The 17058-nt window shown below is 41.7% G+C and overlaps 1 long non-coding RNA gene and 6 other non-coding genes across 7 annotated transcripts; 5 read left to right on the forward strand and 2 right to left on the reverse strand.

Moving 5' to 3' along the window:
- The first annotated feature begins 4083 nt into the window (after positions 1–4083).
- LOC146714495 (uncharacterized) lies at positions 4084–6761 on the forward strand. The gene is made up of 3 exons (XR_014919304.1): positions 4084–4201; positions 4571–4661; positions 5242–6761. It is a non-coding gene; the product is annotated as an uncharacterized LOC146714495 (long non-coding RNA).
- Positions 6762–7145: 384 nt separating this feature from the next.
- On the forward strand, positions 7146–7219 carry trnat-agu (transfer RNA threonine (anticodon AGU)). Its single transcript has one exon. It is a non-coding gene; the product is annotated as a tRNA-Thr (tRNA).
- A 943-nt stretch (positions 7220–8162) lies between these two features.
- On the reverse strand, positions 8163–8236 carry trnat-cgu (transfer RNA threonine (anticodon CGU)). Its single transcript has one exon. It is a non-coding gene; the product is annotated as a tRNA-Thr (tRNA).
- Positions 8237–8346: 110 nt separating this feature from the next.
- trnat-ugu (transfer RNA threonine (anticodon UGU)) lies at positions 8347–8420 on the forward strand. The gene has a single exon. It is a non-coding gene; the product is annotated as a tRNA-Thr (tRNA).
- A 2064-nt stretch (positions 8421–10484) lies between these two features.
- trnat-agu (transfer RNA threonine (anticodon AGU)) lies at positions 10485–10558 on the forward strand. The gene has a single exon. It is a non-coding gene; the product is annotated as a tRNA-Thr (tRNA).
- Positions 10559–11501: 943 nt separating this feature from the next.
- Positions 11502–11575, reverse strand: trnat-cgu (transfer RNA threonine (anticodon CGU)). Its single transcript has one exon. It is a non-coding gene; the product is annotated as a tRNA-Thr (tRNA).
- Positions 11576–11685: 110 nt separating this feature from the next.
- trnat-agu (transfer RNA threonine (anticodon AGU)) lies at positions 11686–11759 on the forward strand. Its single transcript has one exon. It is a non-coding gene; the product is annotated as a tRNA-Thr (tRNA).
- The last annotated feature ends 5299 nt before the right edge of the window (positions 11760–17058 follow it).

The raw sequence follows: 17058 nt of genomic DNA on the forward strand, positions 1-17058 counted from the left end.
TATCTCGGCTATGTTGTATCATCAGAAGGGGTCAAAACAGATCCAGCTGCCCTCACTACTTGGCCAAGACCAGCTAACATCAAGTAGCTTAAGTCTTTCCTTGGGTTCACTGGATATTACAGGAGGTTTATAAAAGACTATTCCAAGCTTGCAATACCCCTTAATCACTTAAGTGCTGGTTGCCTCCCACTGAAGAGAATATCCAGTCTGTCTGGCAGAAACCACAAGGTTTCTACCAGTGCGGATCTCAAAAAACCTTTTCACGAAAAATGGACCCCAACCGCTGAAGATACTTTGAAGACATTGACTCTCAAGCTCACAACAGCTCCTGTTCTTGGGTTTGCAGATCCAAAGAGACATTATATTGTGCACACCGATGCAAGCGCCCATGTTCTCGGTGCAGCCTTATATCAAGAACAGGAGAACAAGTTAAGAGTCACTGCCTGTGCCAGTAGGGGTCTCTCCAAGTCCGAGCAAAGGTACCCTGCACACAAGCTTGACTTCCTGTCTGTGAAGTGGGCTGTCACCCAGAACGTTTTCCGCTATCTCTATGGAGCAAAATTTACAGTGATGACAGACAATAATCCACTCACATATGTTTTAACATCTGCAAACTTGGATGCAGTAGGGCATTGCTGGTTGGCCGTACTTTCCAGTTTTGATTTTGACATTGAGTATAGCGCTGGGAAGAACAACCAAGATGCAGATGGGCTGTTGAGACGTCCGTATCGGCATGCCTGTGATATATCTGATCAGAGTTCTAATGATGAGGAAAATGCCATTGAAGGCTTTACTGCACAGCTCTTGCGCCGCAACAAAGAGCCTGATTTTCCAACCGAGGCAGTAAAGGCAGTATGCAAGAGACATGAGTATTCCTCAACTCTTGAGGAGGAGGCAGCAGTATCATCGTCTGCACGAGTACAATGTTTGGCTATTGGAGCCTCTGCAATACCAGCAGATTTCTGTCAAACTGATGTAGCTGGGCCATGCCCCCTGAAGCAGATGTCTCTTTCCGATTGGCTACACTGAAAAAAAGGGACTGGCCATCTCTTGGATTTATGTAAGCATCTTGCATGTATTTAACGCAATTGCCTCATGTTTTAAAGATAAATGTAACTATATAGTGTAAAAACTACATGATATGCAGAAAGGGTGTATTAAATTGTTCATATCATGTTCAGGTGAAGTAAGTCAATAAGATAGCAACGTTAAATCTCGTGAAACCACGCGTGATTTCATCTCGCGGGCTTTGGATCGTGGTTTAAAAAATGCATCCATCTCAGTCAAGTCGAGCAGCCAACTCTACGTTTTTGGTATGTCTTGATTTTTTGAATTCATTTTTACCATATTTCAGCCAAATGTAGTTAAACGTCTAGAGTGTCGCCATGTAACATGCTAAAAAAGAGCCGTTAGCTTATTTGCTGTTTTATCTGTTATCAAAGAATTGGCGCTTTTTCATTTGAATTTGTCTTTGGCACAAGAGCCGTAATATCACATTAAACCTAATTACGAGGCACTCATAACATAATTTGGTTTTCTGTGTGAATAGATTTGTCAACTGACTCTTCAGTTACATTGTGTATTTACTGCACCGTGGTGTTAGTGAGATTTTGGACATTGAACAGCTTTAGCTAATATCATCAGTGGCATTATGCTAGCTTACATCCCTACCCCTCCTGCCCTCACCTGCTGTCCTTTTGTTTTTGTTTTTGTTTTTGTTGATGCACATTGAGAGATGACCTCTATTCTGCATTTCACCAGGAGTCAGCTGATGGATTGTGGGTTCAAGGTGTTATGGTAAGAAAGTATATTCTATTTTCGCTTAAGGTTTCTGTAACTTAATTATAATAGGTTTTTTATAATTATTAGGTGCATGCATACTCACCCTATTAATACAACTGAGAAATCCAAAATCTGCCATAGGTTTAACCTGTATGTATTGTCAGAAAGGTGATTACTGGACTCGCATTAATGCACACTTGAACTAAAATGAGGTTGTAACTTGTGGGTTCTTGGGTTGCAAATCAGAAACAAACATCTTTGGATTTTTTTAATCCTATAAGATCTGGAAACACAGTTTTTATTCAACAAAACATTACTGATTATTAACCAAGCACAGTGCCTGCTGTTATTTCAAAATAATTTTATGTCATTTTAGATGAAATGCAGCATTCCAGTGCATCCCTATGGCGTTATTTTTGTGCCACTATTCTGAGCGCACGTAAAAAAAATTTGCAGGTGCAAGTGTTGCATTTTGAGGAGAAATTTATTTTGAGCGAAGAAAAGCTGAATTTGAGTGAACAAAATTCATTGCTGCGTGCAAAAAATTTATTTCAGTGTTTGCTATTATCCACACACACAATAGCAGCCCCTCTCGCTCAGTTTTTGCACTTGCGCTCGCTCGCAATGTGTCGCTCACGCTCTCAACATTTCAGCCCGTGCGCGCTCAACTCGTTCTGTACACCGTTATATTTGTGCCACAAAACCAGCCAATCACAGACTTGGATGCAAAAAAAATCTGATTGGCTGTTTTCGTCTCCAACCAGCTCGAAATGACGAAATGCAATATCCCAGAACCCATTTCGTCCAAAACTCAAACGAGGCAGTGGCGGAGGAACACAGAGTGGCAGAGTTTGAAATATTACTCTTTGTGGGTCACAAAATAAACTTTTAAGATATTTTCATGCGAGAATGGTGCTGTGTAAACTTCTAATATCTGCTCGATTTATCAAGACATCACATATTTGCATAAGTGCTCTAACGTTTTTGGAGATGCCTGTTACCCACCAGCTGACCGAATACCTGGACTGGCCATTGGGCATTTACCCGGCATTTGCCCGGTGGGCCAATGGTGATTTTTCATTTTTATGTTAGTTTGTTTGTTTTTGTAATGGTATAAACAATGAAAGGTGGTGGATTAGCCAGCTGGTAATAATCAACTCTGGGCTGGACCAATTACAATACATCCGTATTGAGGGGAAAAGACTTCAGCGAGAATAAAAAAGACACAAAGCTGGAGTTATTCTGTGTCTTAGCTGCCTCTTCTCTCCTCATTCTCCCTCCCTCTCCTGTTGCTACTTCAATCATGAAACTGATCAATGATCAGCTGATCGTCTCTCTTGTTTGTTTATCTCCCACTTTGCGCCAGAAACAGGAAACCAGCGGATGTTACGCTAAACAACAGCAGCAGCACGTTCAAAATGGATCAGCTGTTGTTAGAATTTATTTAAAATTAATTTCTAGTATCAGCTGATATTTGCTGGAGCCACAGCTGTAAAGCTGGAAACATGAAGGTGATACAAATCATACATATATACCAACAAAACAGTGCACATCACTGTCACAACAGCGTTTGTTTTCGTTCAAAGGCTTTATGGTTTTTCCAATAATACCTGGTGGTGTAGTCGGTGATTTTTTTGTCAGTTCAGCCTTATATATTATGTTTAACCCGAGTTCCCACCCGGTCAGCTGGTGGGTAACAGGCATCTCCGAAAACGTTGGAGCACTTATGCAAATATGTGATGTCTTGATAAATCGAGCAGATATTAGAAGTTCACACAGCTACATTCTAACATGAAAATATCTTAAAAGTTTATTTTGTGTCCCAGAAAGAGTAATATTTCAAACTCCGCCACTCTGTGTTCCTCCGCTACTGCCTCGTTTGAGCTTTGGACGAAATGGATTCTGGGATATTGCATTTCGTCCTTTCGAGCTGATTGGAGACAAAAACAGCCAATCAGATTTTTTTGCATCCAAGTCTGTGATTGGCTGGTTTTGTGGCACAAATATAACGGTGTACAGAAAGAGTTGAGCATGCACGGGCAGAAATGTTGAGAGCGTGAGCGACACATTGCGAGCGCAAATACAAAAACTGAGCGAGAGGGGCTGCTATTGTGCGTGTGTATATGGATAATAGCAAACACGGATATACATTTTTTGCATGCAGCAATGAATTTTGTTCACTCAAATTCAGCTTTTCTTCGCTCAAAATAAATTTCTCCTCAAAATGCAACACTTGCACCTGCAAACCTTTTTTACGTGCGCTCAGAATAGTGGCACAAAAATAACGCCATACATCCCAACCATGCCTTTACAGGTTTCTGACGGAGCTGAGTTTCTCTCTGACAGTCTGCTGAAAGTGTTTGCAAAGTGATCGGGGGAACAGGGCACAAAGCTAAAGGATGTAGCTGCCATGATGACAGTAAGAACTTTAAAATTCTTTAACTACAAAGTGTATATGTATTGCATTAGGTCAGTAAAAGATTTTTATGCTACATCCATTGAAACAGTCAACTATTACCCGTGAGTACTGATTCCACCGAAAGGATGCCATAATTTTCGTCATGCATTTACTGGCCCACTGAGAAAAATGTATCTTTTTTTAAAAATAAATGTTCTGGAAACTATATATCCATAAAGTTGATGTCAAACAGGAACTTTTGATATTTCTTTGTAGATGCTGGTGTTGCATGTTGACTGGTTTAAAAAGTCAAGTTTTTGTCTGGGATCATTTTCTTCTGTGCTACTGAAAAGTTCACAAATCTCTGTTTTCTTTGTTATAATACTTTAGGATGACATTAATGCTCAAAGGGAGTCTCATCAAAGTGCTCCGCATCCGTGTGAAAGACAATTGCAACATCTTCTCCACGCAGGAGTTCATGGTGAGTGTTTTATGAGTAGATTGTGGCTTTGCAACATTTAAAAATGCATTTAGTTATCCACTTGATCCTCATTGGACCAGTTAGGACCAGTAGTCCTCTTTAATAATTTGAAGTTCACATGAGGCCTGGTAGTGAACTCGGCCGCCGGCCCTTGAGGCCCCACCCCTGTATTAGGGGTCACATCAGTGTGAAAAAACTTTAAATTTGTCATTCTAGTGAACAAAGGAAAATCCCCCCAATATTTAGCTTTTGTTTGAAAAAAAAAAAAGACCAACAGCTAACCAAATTGTGGGGCTGAAAGTCTAAATTCTAACATCTTCTGAGTGACATAGCCTGGATTTCTGATGGGCCGGTGTCTTTCTAACAAAAACTAATGTAAAGCATTTGAAATTATTATGTTTTTCACCCTCTCTTAGAAACTCTGTTAGACCATGAATGGCAGCATGGCAGGCCACTCTTTGGCTATAGCTATTTACTATGTTGCTTGCATTGGTTTAAATTACTCTAACATTAGAACTGGTAGATTCAAAAGAGATGAGTTTAAAAAGGAATCTTAAAGAAATGTTTTGTGTTTAACCAGGACTTGACTGAGGCCACTGCACAGATTGAGAAAACCACAATGAACATCTGTCTCCAGAGGATGCACCAGGCAATGACTTTTCTGATGTTGGCATCATCATCGAGGGTATAGTAGTTCTTCAAGATCTGGATAACGTGACCTTTGCAGTAGCCATGCTGTTTGGACCTTTTTTATTCCTTCAACATGAGTTACCCATCACAACTCTGCTACACTTTTGAGGTGATTCAAAGGGTGGTAATGGAGTTGGAAGCAACTCAGCTCTCAAGAAAAACTCACAACTAAGACAAAACTGCTCCTGCAAGGAAAGCTCACTGTTATGCATGTGAGGTGACCAGCTCTAGGTGAGAGGACATTTAAATCTCACACTTGTTCTGCTGCATTTCTGAAGCTCAATTCCAGGAACGGATCGCAGGGTTCATTTTTATATACACTGCAACTGCCATGAGGACGAGCCGTTTTTGTTGTTGTTGTTTGTTTTTCCTTTTGCTCTGTACAGCATTTTGGCAGCATTTTTAAATTTCTCTTTGTATTTTTTCTTTCTTTTACTAGTGAAGAGATGTAGCATGAACAGTTATACAGTCTAAATATCCCATATGGGTCGTGTGAAATGGTATTTTCAGTTTCATTCAGTTGAAGTAAGGAACGTTGAATATTTCTAAGTGTGCTGTTTTGAACCAAGATGTCACAGTATGATCAGTGCTGTATTTTTTGACAGTCACTGTATCAATGTTATTTTTGCATCTCTTGAATAAAGGTTTTGACCTGCAGGTGCTAATTTCTTTAGTTATTGGGGTAAAATGGGTAATGTTAATAGGAAGGTGTTTGCCAATTCAGTAACCTAATTTAATGTTAATGGAAACTAACATTACCTCAAATTGTTTAGTTATAATTGTTGTTTAACTGAATCTTGACGTCAGAGGCCTTAAATAGAATGTTTTGATTTGTTCTTTCCCAACATTTTTCAAAAGAAACAGTCTAATTTCTTTGCTGTGATTGATTCCAGAGAACACGGAAGAACTGACATTATTTAACTGTTGATTTATGTAGATTCAGTGGAGGAGTAATGTCAGTTTAATTCTTTACCTACTGCAGTGAAATTAGACATTTTGTTTTGAAAGGTTACTGGTGGATGCCAGCAACCATCTTGGAAGAGAACAATACAATCTGTTATAAGGCCTCCATTTGAAAATTGTGTATTTGATGCTAGAATATAATAGCAAAATGTAATTTGAAGATAACATGTAGTATTTAAGTGACCAAGTAGTATTGGGTAAAAGTTATTGAATGGTGTTGGGATAAAGTGAGAAAATTGTGAAGGATTAAAATATTTCAAGAGCTCAAATTACTTCATCAAAACATGTTTAAGTCACATTTTATCAACACAAATTGCACAGGTTTATTGAACATGAATAAATTGTGTTAATTTAACTCAATTGTTTAAGTTGCTGCCAAAGCAAAACATCTGTGTGCAACAAATGTCCACCATTGAATTAAGTAAATCCAACAACATATTTTTTTCAGTGTACGTGAACAGAAATTAGATCTGGAGAGCTGAGAGAGTCTTGCAGAAAGCTACCAGTTAGCCATTGAGCACAGTCAAAAGAGTGCTTTGCGAAACAAACAAAGGTTTGACAGTCAAGTGCGGGAATCCACCCTTGCCAAGGGAAATAGAGTTGTTTTGAGGACTTGTTCAGACTCACCCTGTTGAATCAGTCTCAAAAGATTCTCCTTCACCTTATGATGTTTCCACTGAGGTCATTGAAGAAGTGAAGAACAGGAAGTTACTTGTTGGACTATTTGACCATATCCTACATTTATAGTGCACAAAGGTTAAAAAGATTGAACTCGTCTCCTTCTGCAGTACCAGGTAATACCAGGTATCACCGGTTTGCCTCACCGCAGGAGGCACTGTGGCTTAGCTGGTCAAAGCGCCTGTCTAGTAAGCAGGAGACCCTGGGTTCAAATCCCAGCAGTGCCTTGCTATTACCATTTGAAACCATCTTCTTCACAGTGTTGATTGCATTGTTAATCTTGGAGTTGGGAAATCTTTCAAAGTCTGTGTATGTCCTCAGTTATCCACCTCACGGTACTCTTGAGAGCTTTAAAAACTTCTTTTCACATCCTGATCCAAGAAGCTTCTTCAGTTCTAGAACAAATGCTGGAGGTGTCCCAGGCATTAAACCGCTAGTGGAGCTTCTGAGGGTTGTTCACCCAATATTGATGTCTTGGGCGTGTCTAAATCTTCATTGTGTCAAAGGAGCTTGCAAAGAAAAGCGTCTAGACTTCTTTAAGTTGCTTGAAGACGTTTCACCTCTCATCCGAGAAGCTTCTTAAGTTCTAAGGTCAAATGGTGGAGAGTCCCAGATATAAACCTAGTGGGAGTGACCCCCCACAGAGGGACAAAAGGACCCCCTGATGATCCTCTAATCGCCTGAGCCAAGGTGTGAAACTGGGTGTGGGTCCCCATCAGCCAGAGTTTCGGTTGTGTTCATTGTGAAACCTGGCCCCACCTTATCATGCGAATTCCTGAGGTCAGATGGCCCAGGATGTGAGTGGGTGTTAAGGCGTCTGGGAAGGGATCTCAAAACTGGATTATAAATGGCAGAGAGTTGGTGTCGTAAACCCCCGCCTCTGTTCAAAGATGGTCGCTCACAGTGGACATAGATGGCTTCTTTCACTCCTCTTTCAAACCATCTGTCCTCTCTGTCCAAAATGGCAACGTTGGCATCCTCGAAAGAGTGTCCTTTATCCTTAAGATGCAGATGGACTGCTGAGTCTTGTCTTGTGGAGGTGGCTCTTCTGTGTTGTGCCATGCCATCATTGTGTCCTCTTCTTGGAAACGAAGGAGAGAAAGCATAACTCCCAATGCTTCCCGCCATCAGCACCCGTTAATGAAATGTAATGGCATTGGTAGGGAGGTAAGGCACTGCCGGGATTTGAACCCAGGATCTCCTGTTTACGAGACAGGCACTTTGGCCAGCTAAGCCACAGCGCCTTGAGCTGTGTTCCTCTGGCTACTGCCCAACAGCTGGTGGGGAAAAATGTGACGAACCGATTCAAACCTGTGTCTGCAGAGGTTACTTGGTTTTTCCCTTCCCTGAAGGAGGCACTGTAGCTTAGCCGGTCAAAGCACCTGTCTTGTAAACAGGAGATCCTGGGTTCAAATCCCAGCAGTACCTGTTGAGCTATTTCAACATAAGAAGTTCTGTGTAGGCAACTTTTCCTCAATGTCAAAATAAAAGAAAGTAAGGTGTTGAATCTCAAGTTCAGAGGCACTAAAGATTTAGCAAAGGACACCCCAGCAGCTGTGCACCACGTGAAGATGAAAAAAAATCTAAACTGAAAGTGTACTCAAACATGAAACTGCGCAACTGTAACAACAGACATAAATGGACCAGTATAGAAACTGGGTGAGGCAGGGTTATATTGAGCTTTCGTCCCAAAAGTAATGTCAACATTCTGCAAATCATTCGAGTAACTGATAAGAGAAGGTAAGACTGGTAGGTGTTGTGTTAAAATAAATGCCCAAGTGTTCTCTATTAAAAACAGCATAAGGAGGTGTTCTAGTCTTCTTGTTTCCTCTTATGTTATGGAAAAGTGTATAGGCAGCAGGAATTTGAGTCAGGTCTCGGTTTTTCTTGATGATGTCACTCCTTTCTCAGCTACACTTGAGAACCATGAGGAACGATCGCTGAAGGTCCTCCATAGGATGAAAGAATTTACTTTAAAGCTGTCGCCAGAGAAATGTCAGTTCTTCAGGACATCTGTCCAATATCTCGGCTATGTTGTATCATCAGAAGGGGTCAAAACAGATCCAGCTGCCCTCACTACTTGGCCAAGACCAGCTAACATCAAGTAGCTTAAGTCTTTCCTTGGGTTCACTGGATATTACAGGAGGTTTATAAAAGACTATTCCAAGCTTGCAATACCCCTTAATCACTTAAGTGCTGGTTGCCTCCCACTGAAGAGAATATCCAGTCTGTCTGGCAGAAACCACAAGGTTTCTACCAGTGCGGATCTCAAAAAACCTTTTCACGAAAAATGGACCCCAACCGCTGAAGATACTTTGAAGACATTGACTCTCAAGCTCACAACAGCTCCTGTTCTTGGGTTTGCAGATCCAAAGAGACATTATATTGTGCACACCGATGCAAGCGCCCATGTTCTCGGTGCAGCCTTATATCAAGAACAGGAGAACAAGTTAAGAGTCACTGCCTGTGCCAGTAGGGGTCTCTCCAAGTCCGAGCAAAGGTACCCTGCACACAAGCTTGACTTCCTGTCTGTGAAGTGGGCTGTCACCCAGAACGTTTTCCGCTATCTAAATGGTAAAATGGTAAATGGCCTGTATTTATATAGCGCTTTACTAGTCCCTAAGGACCCCAAAGCTCTCTATGGAGCAAAATTTACAGTGATGACAGACAATAATCCACTCACATATGTTTTAACATCTGCAAAGTTGGATGCAGTAGGGCATTGCTGGTTGGCCGTACTTTCCAGTTTTGATTTTGACATTGAGTATAGCGCTGGGAAGAACAACCAAGATGCAGATGGGCTGTTGAGACGTCCGTATCGGCATGCCTGTGATATATCTGATCAGAGTTCTAATGATGAGGAAAATGCCATTGAAGGCTTTACTGCACAGCTCTTGCGCCGCAACAAAGAGCCTGATTTTCCAACCGAGGCAGTAAAGGCAGTATGCAAGAGACATGAGTATTCCTCAACTCTTGAGGAGGAGGCAGCAGTATCATCGTCTGCACGAGTACAATGTTTGGCTATTGGAGCCTCTGCAATACCAGCAGATTTCTGTCAAACTGATGTAGCTGGGCCATGCCCCCTGAAGCAGATGTCTCTTTCCGATTGGCTACGTGAACAGAAATTAGATCTGGAGAGCTGAGAGAGTCTTGCAGAAAGCTACCAGTTAGCCATTGAGCACAGTCAAAAGAGTGCTTTGCGAAACAAACAAAGGTTTGACAGTCAAGTGCGGGAATCCACCCTTGCCAAGGGAAATAGAGTTGTTTTGAGGACTTGTTCAGACTCACCCTGTTGAATCAGTCTCAAAAGATTCTCCTTCACCTTATGATGTTTCCACTGAGGTCATTGAAGAAGTGAAGAACAGGAAGTTACTTGTTGGACTATTTGACCATATCCTACATTTATAGTGCACAAAGGTTAAAAAGATTGAACTCGTCTCCTTCTGCAGTACCAGGTAATACCAGGTATCACCGGTTTGCCTCACCGCAGGAGGCACTGTGGCTTAGCTGGTCAAAGCGCCTGTCTAGTAAGCAGGAGACCCTGGGTTCAAATCCCAGCAGTACCTTGCTATTACCATTTGAAACCATCTTCTTCACAGTGTTGATTGCATTGTTAATCTTGGAGTTGGGAAATCTTTCAAAGTCTGTGTATGTCCTCAGTTATCCACCTCACGGTACTCTTGAGAGCTTTAAAAACTTCTTTTCACATCCTGATCCAAGAAGCTTCTTCAGTTCTAGAACAAATGCTGGAGGTGTCCCAGGCATTAAACCGCTAGTGGAGCTTCTGAGGGTTGTTCACCCAATATTGATGTCTTGGGCGTGTCTAAATCTTCATTGTGTCAAAGGAGCTTGCAAAGAAAAGCGTCTAGACTTCTTTAAGTTGCTTGAAGACGTTTCACCTCTCATCCGAGAAGCTTCTTAAGTTCTAAGGTCAAATGGTGGAGAGTCCCAGATATAAACCTAGTGGGAGTGACCCCCCACAGAGGGACAAAAGGACCCCCTGATGATCCTCTAATCGCCTGAGCCAAGGTGTGAAACTGGGTGTGGGTCCCCATCAGCCAGAGTTTCGGTTGTGTTCATTGTGAAACCTGGCCCCACCTTATCATGCGAATTCCTGAGGTCAGATGGCCCAGGATGTGAGTGGGTGTTAAGGCGTCTGGGAAGGGATCTCAAAACTGGATTATAAATGGCAGAGAGTTGGTGTCGTAAACCCCCGCCTCTGTTCAAAGATGGTCGCTCACAGTGGACATAGATGGCTTCTTTCACTCCTCTTTCAAACCATCTGTCCTCTCTGTCCAAAATGGCAACGTTGGCATCCTCGAAAGAGTGTCCTTTATCCTTAAGATGCAGATGGACTGCTGAGTCTTGTCTTGTGGAGGTGGCTCTTCTGTGTTGTGCCATGCCATCATTGTGTCCTCTTCTTGGAAACGAAGGAGAGAAAGCATAACTCCCAATGCTTCCCGCCATCAGCACCCGTTAATGAAATGTAATGGCATTGGTAGGGAGGTAAGGCACTGCCGGGATTTGAACCCAGGATCTCCTGTTTACGAGACAGGCGCTTTGGCCAGCTAAGCCACAGCGCCTTGAGCTGTGTGCCTCTGGCTACTGCCCAACAGCTGGTGGGGAAAAATGTGACGAACCGATTCAAACCTGTGTCTGCAGAGGTTACTTGGTTTTTCCCTTCCCTGAAGGAGGCACTGTAGCTTAGCCGGTCAAAGCACCTGTCTAGTAAACAGGAGATCCTGGGTTCAAATCCCAGCAGTGCCTGTTGAGCTATTTCAACATAAGAAGTTCTGTGTAGGCAACTTTTCCTCAATGTCAAAATAAAAGAAAGTAAGGTGTTGAATCTCAAGTTCAGAGGCACTAAAGATTTAGCAAAGGACACCCCAGCAGCTGTGCACCACGTGAAGATGAAAAAAAATCTAAACTGAAAGTGTACTCAAACATGAAACTGCGCAACTGTAACAACAGACATAAATGGACCAGTATAGAAACTGGGTGAGGCAGGGTTATATTGAGCTTTCGTCCCAAAAGTAATGTCAACATTCTGCAAATCATTCGAGTAACTGATAAGAGAAGGTAAGACTGTTAGGTGTTGTGTTAAAATAAATGCCCAAGTGTTCTCTATTAAAAAACAGCATAAGGAGGCGTTCTAGTCTTCTTGTTTCCTCTTATGTTATGGAAAAGTGTATAGGCAGCAGGAATTTGAGTCAGGTCTCGGTTTTTCTTGATGATGTCACTCCTTTCTCAGCTACACTTGAGAACCATGAGGAACGATCGCTGAAGGTCCTCCATAGGATGAAAGAATTTACTTTAAAGCTGTTGCCAGAGAAATGTCAGTTCTTCAGGACATCTGTCCAATATCTCGGCTATGTTGTATCATCAGAAGGGGTCAAAACAGATCCAGCTGCCCTCACTACCTGGCCAAGACCAGCTAAGATCAAGTAGCTTAAGTCTTTCCTTGGGTTCACTGGATATTACAGGAGGTTTATAAAAGACTATTCCAAGCTTGCAATACCCCTTAATCACTTACAGTTTTTTCTGAATGCTTAAACCCTAACTGTGATTCCTGTAGCACAACCTCTAAAACTATTCAGACTTATAGCAAAACCACTCACTGAGTTTGCAAAACTAAAAGCACAAAAACTGCTTTGCACTCAGTTTGCAATTTTGTAACAGACACTTTGCAAAACTGTAGGCACAATTCACTGCACAACACTCAATTACCAAATTTCCAACACACTCCTAGCAACAGTATACACATGTATGGCTATCATTAACACTAACTTGCCAACTGTCTGGCACACTTTCACATGTGAAATCTTTTTTAGATAATTAGTTCACTTTGCAATCAGCCTAAGCACTATAATACAGGTAAGCTGTGTGTGCGGAGTACAATGGAGGGAGCAGAAAGAGTGAGAAGTAGAGGAGGCCGAGGAAGAGGACGTGGAGGTCAAGAAGTAGGATGAAGAGGACGACAAGGACAAGGAGGAGCAAGAGGAAGACGAGGAGGGGGGAGAGGAAGGGTAGGAAGAGTAAGAAATCGAATTGCTGATGACATCAGAGCTACAATAGTGGACCATGTAATCAACCGTGGAATGACCCTGAGGGTAACTGGCCAACGGGTCCAGCCCCACTCGAGCCGCTACACTGTAGCAAGTACCATAAGGACATCTTGAAATGAGAATCGGTTAGTACAGTCACTTCGCACAAAGATTTGTGGCACTGCCATATGCCAATGAGAAACACACCAATACCATTGATGTAAAAATACTGAAATTGTTACTTTACAGAATTGCGAGATGACCAGATGCTGGGGGCAGAGGAAGCATGTTCACTGCAGACCAAGTAATCCATATAGTCATTATGGAGATTGCAAATAATCCTATATGTTGGGGGAAAACTCTGTAAAAGACCCAGGAGAAATAAAGACACAATGAGACAAAGTTACTTTCTTTATCAAACATGTACACGGGTGAGCTGCTAAGAACAACTCACACCATGCACAGTGGCTTGGTAATTTTTATAGGAAAGACAGTGAGAACAGGATAAGAAAATACAAAACAAATAAAATAAACAACTCCATATGTGGCGCTAGTCTCGTCAGCAGAGAGCTGGGAGAAGGCTGTGAGAGATAAAACAATCTAAAACAATATGTCCCAGAAACAAGATGTCTTTGCTGGGAAAGTCTAAAAAGATCATTCTAAACTAATCTAACCATAGGCAAAGGGCAGACAAAAGGCATCTTTGTACATTTAAAAGAAGGTAAAGAAACATAGAATCATTTTTCCTGTAACACTATACTTGGAAATAAACACTTGTGTTTGTTTTGATTTGTTTGAATAAACACCAGTACTTGAAGTTTGGATCCCTCTATGCTTATGGATCTATGACAGAAGTATGAGCTCAAACTGACATAGCCTACCTTGTGCACAGAGAAAGCAAAAGCCAGATTTGTTTTGTATTCATACCATAAGTGTGCAGTTGGCGCATTGTGTGCTTAGTAGATGATGGCTTGTGTGTACTGTTTGATACGGAAACACCATTTTTACAAAGGTGTGAAGGGTTAATCTAGCTGTGTTCGCTTTTGCAAGAGAACTAAAATGTTTTGATAATTGGGTGACAGGTTTTATTTATTTGTGTGAAGAGTTTTGCAAAATTAGCCAATAGTTACAAAAAATGTGCTTAAGCAATCAGAAAAAACTGTAAGTGTTGGGTTTCTCCCACTGAAGAGAAAATCCAGTCTTTCTGCAAAATTTTATACATGTTAGGCATTTGTGTTAACCACAGTATTGTTGAAAAAAAAATACATGCCTGTTTTAAGATCATATTATAGTGCAGTAGACAAGGTATCTACTGTAAATATATTTGAATAAGCCACCTACAATATGTCATGAAAAATAAAATGTTTTGATCCTGCTCACCTTTAACTGACATCCAGCTCTGTGCTGACTCTCTTCCTGAGTACTGACACTTGTAGAAACCTTCATCAGAATCTGACACTGCAGAGATTTTCAGCTCCCCTCGGGTATCATTTTGAATAAGTATGTCATTGTGATAGTGTAATGGGAAGGCTTTAGGACCCAGGGGACCCAATGGAGGGTATAAAAGAGGAAGTAGCAGCAGCTGCTCTTCATTTCCACTGATGAGCGGCTGTGAACAATGGTTTTGTGAGTAGGTGAAGAGCCTGAGAAGTTTTCATTGTCTGCTACACAAACCGTTGTTTTAAACCTCTACAGCAGAGGTTCGATGTACAGGCTGTTTTTCTTTTAGTGCTTTTTTTTTTAATTTGTTGAAATGTATTTGATGTTTATTGTATTTTGTTTTTAGTAGTGATTTCAGAAGATAAGCCAAGATAAGCCACATGTGCAGCATACCTCTGCTGGAGGTATGTTAACTTAATATATTTTGACATTTAAAAAAGTATATTTATGCACTATAATCTATTTTATATTGTATTGCCTCCTGCAGGGCAGGCTGCACATGTGAATTTGTCACTTTTTTTTTTTCTCCTTCTCCTTTTTGTTGCGTTTTTGGTTTTAGTAGGGTCACCTTTTAAAACTGTTTTTATGCCAGGTTTGTTTTTATTTTCTACTGGGCTGGTGCAATATTAGTCGGGCAATGTGCAATCCCTGAGCTGGGCTCTTACCTTAGGGGAGTTAGGTCTTTTAGAGGTGCTCCGTGTGGATTTGCAGTGAATATGTTTTATTAAGAGTGATTTTTAGTGCCACCCATTATTGCCTGAACTAAAACACTTAGTGCATGCGATAAGTGTTCTGTTGGGCTCGTATTTATTTGGGGTGGATTTGTTTCTTTTAAAGCAACGAGCATCTGGGACCGCCAAGGGAGAGCAAGCCCTCAGGTGATAGTTGCATTGCTGGCAGGTTGCACCAATAACACTATCTTGTGATCGTTAGTGACTTTTTCCATTTTGATGTTTTAGGCCTTTTGCAAACCCTTTGTGTTCTTTTAAAATAATAAATTTTAACATATCTGACCGATATTGACCCTCTTGTCCTGTTTGTTCTGGGCTCGTTCCTGTGAGAGCTTTGGGCCTGAAAGGTTGCACAAGTAGTATAGAGGCCCTTAGCAGTTATTCGGTGGCGTTTACTCGCTACAATAGAAAAACACATTGGAAAGTATTTTTTTTTCTCTTGAACTGCAGCTCAGACTAACAGAACTTCCTTCAGTCACAGGATGAACAAGATTCATCAGGATAGGATCATAATCTGCAAAACAGTCAAATCACATTAGTTCTGGTCACACTATTAGGGATGGAAAGAGCCTTAACAACAACAACAACAAAATCAATTGCACAAAGTTAGCGATAAGAAGTGAGACGGCCTATAGAAAGGAGACGATGGCACTGTACGAGTGGAGTCTGGAAAATAACCTGACTCTCAACATCAGCATAACTAGAGAAATGATAGTGGACTACCGGAAACGGCCAGTCATGGAACACCAGCCCATCCACATAAACAGTACCAAGGTTGAAAGGGTCAGCAGCTTCAAATTCCTTGGAGTCAACATCACCGAGGACTTCTCCTGGATCCTTACACACACTGCTATCAGGAAAGCTCGCCAGTGGCTCTACTTCCTGAGGAGGCTGAGGAAGTTTGGCATGAATGCCAACATCACCTCAAATTTCTACAGGTGAGCAATCGAGAGCTTGCTGACGAGCTGCATTACAGTTTGGTACGGAAGCTGCTCTGCCAGCAGCCGTAAATCACTACAGAGGGTGGTGAAGACAGCAGAGCACATCACTGACATGAGGCTTCCTGCCATTCAGGACATTTCTTCAGCGATGCCTCCGTAAAGCACACAGCATCATCAAGGACCACAGCCACCCAGCACATCAGCTCTTCTCCTTGTTACCATCTGACAGACGTTACAGGAGTCTGTCTGCTCGGACTACAAGACTTAAAAACTGTTTTTACCACCAAGCCATACGACACCTCAACCACAACACTTAAACACACACAGCACAGTCCACAGGACGCACTCAGAAGCTGCCCTGCAGCTTCACAAGTACTCTGTATAATCTGCGCTGGTCACTCCACTTTATTGGTATTTATATTTATAAAAGTGCAATACTGTAACAACTACCCCCCCCCCCTCCCAAAAAAAAAAAAGAACTTTTGCACTGTTCAGTTTGTACTGCTGCTCATTCCTGCCACTGTGCAATACCCCATATATTAATATATGGGATATTGCACAATATCAAGTCTGGAATTTAAATTTACTCTACATTCAGCTGAATATGACAAAGAACCAGATCTGAGGTTTGGTGTTTTGTTTTTGTTTTGTTTTTTTTTTGTAGGCAAGAGTCTAGACAGAAGTCCAGACTTGCTTCCCCTGGCCACTCTTCCATGGTCTCACTGTGGTTATACAGGGACTGAATAGGCTGTGACAATGAGCCAGGTATCCCATGCAGGATACCCCGAGAGATGCAAACAGTGCTTTCTCTAATTCCACAAGGCAAATGCAGATTGGTTGGGCAAATTCCCACTTACCCTCAAGGGATAGGATGCAGGACTCTTTGACAGGTGTCCAGCATCTTATGGTT

This window comes from Copadichromis virginalis, linkage group LG3 (assembly GCF_057382275.1).
Source record: "Copadichromis virginalis isolate Kocher_CV1m ecotype Utaka linkage group LG3, C_Virginalis_male_GT1.1, whole genome shotgun sequence".
Lineage (NCBI taxonomy): Eukaryota > Metazoa > Chordata > Actinopteri > Cichliformes > Cichlidae > Copadichromis > Copadichromis virginalis.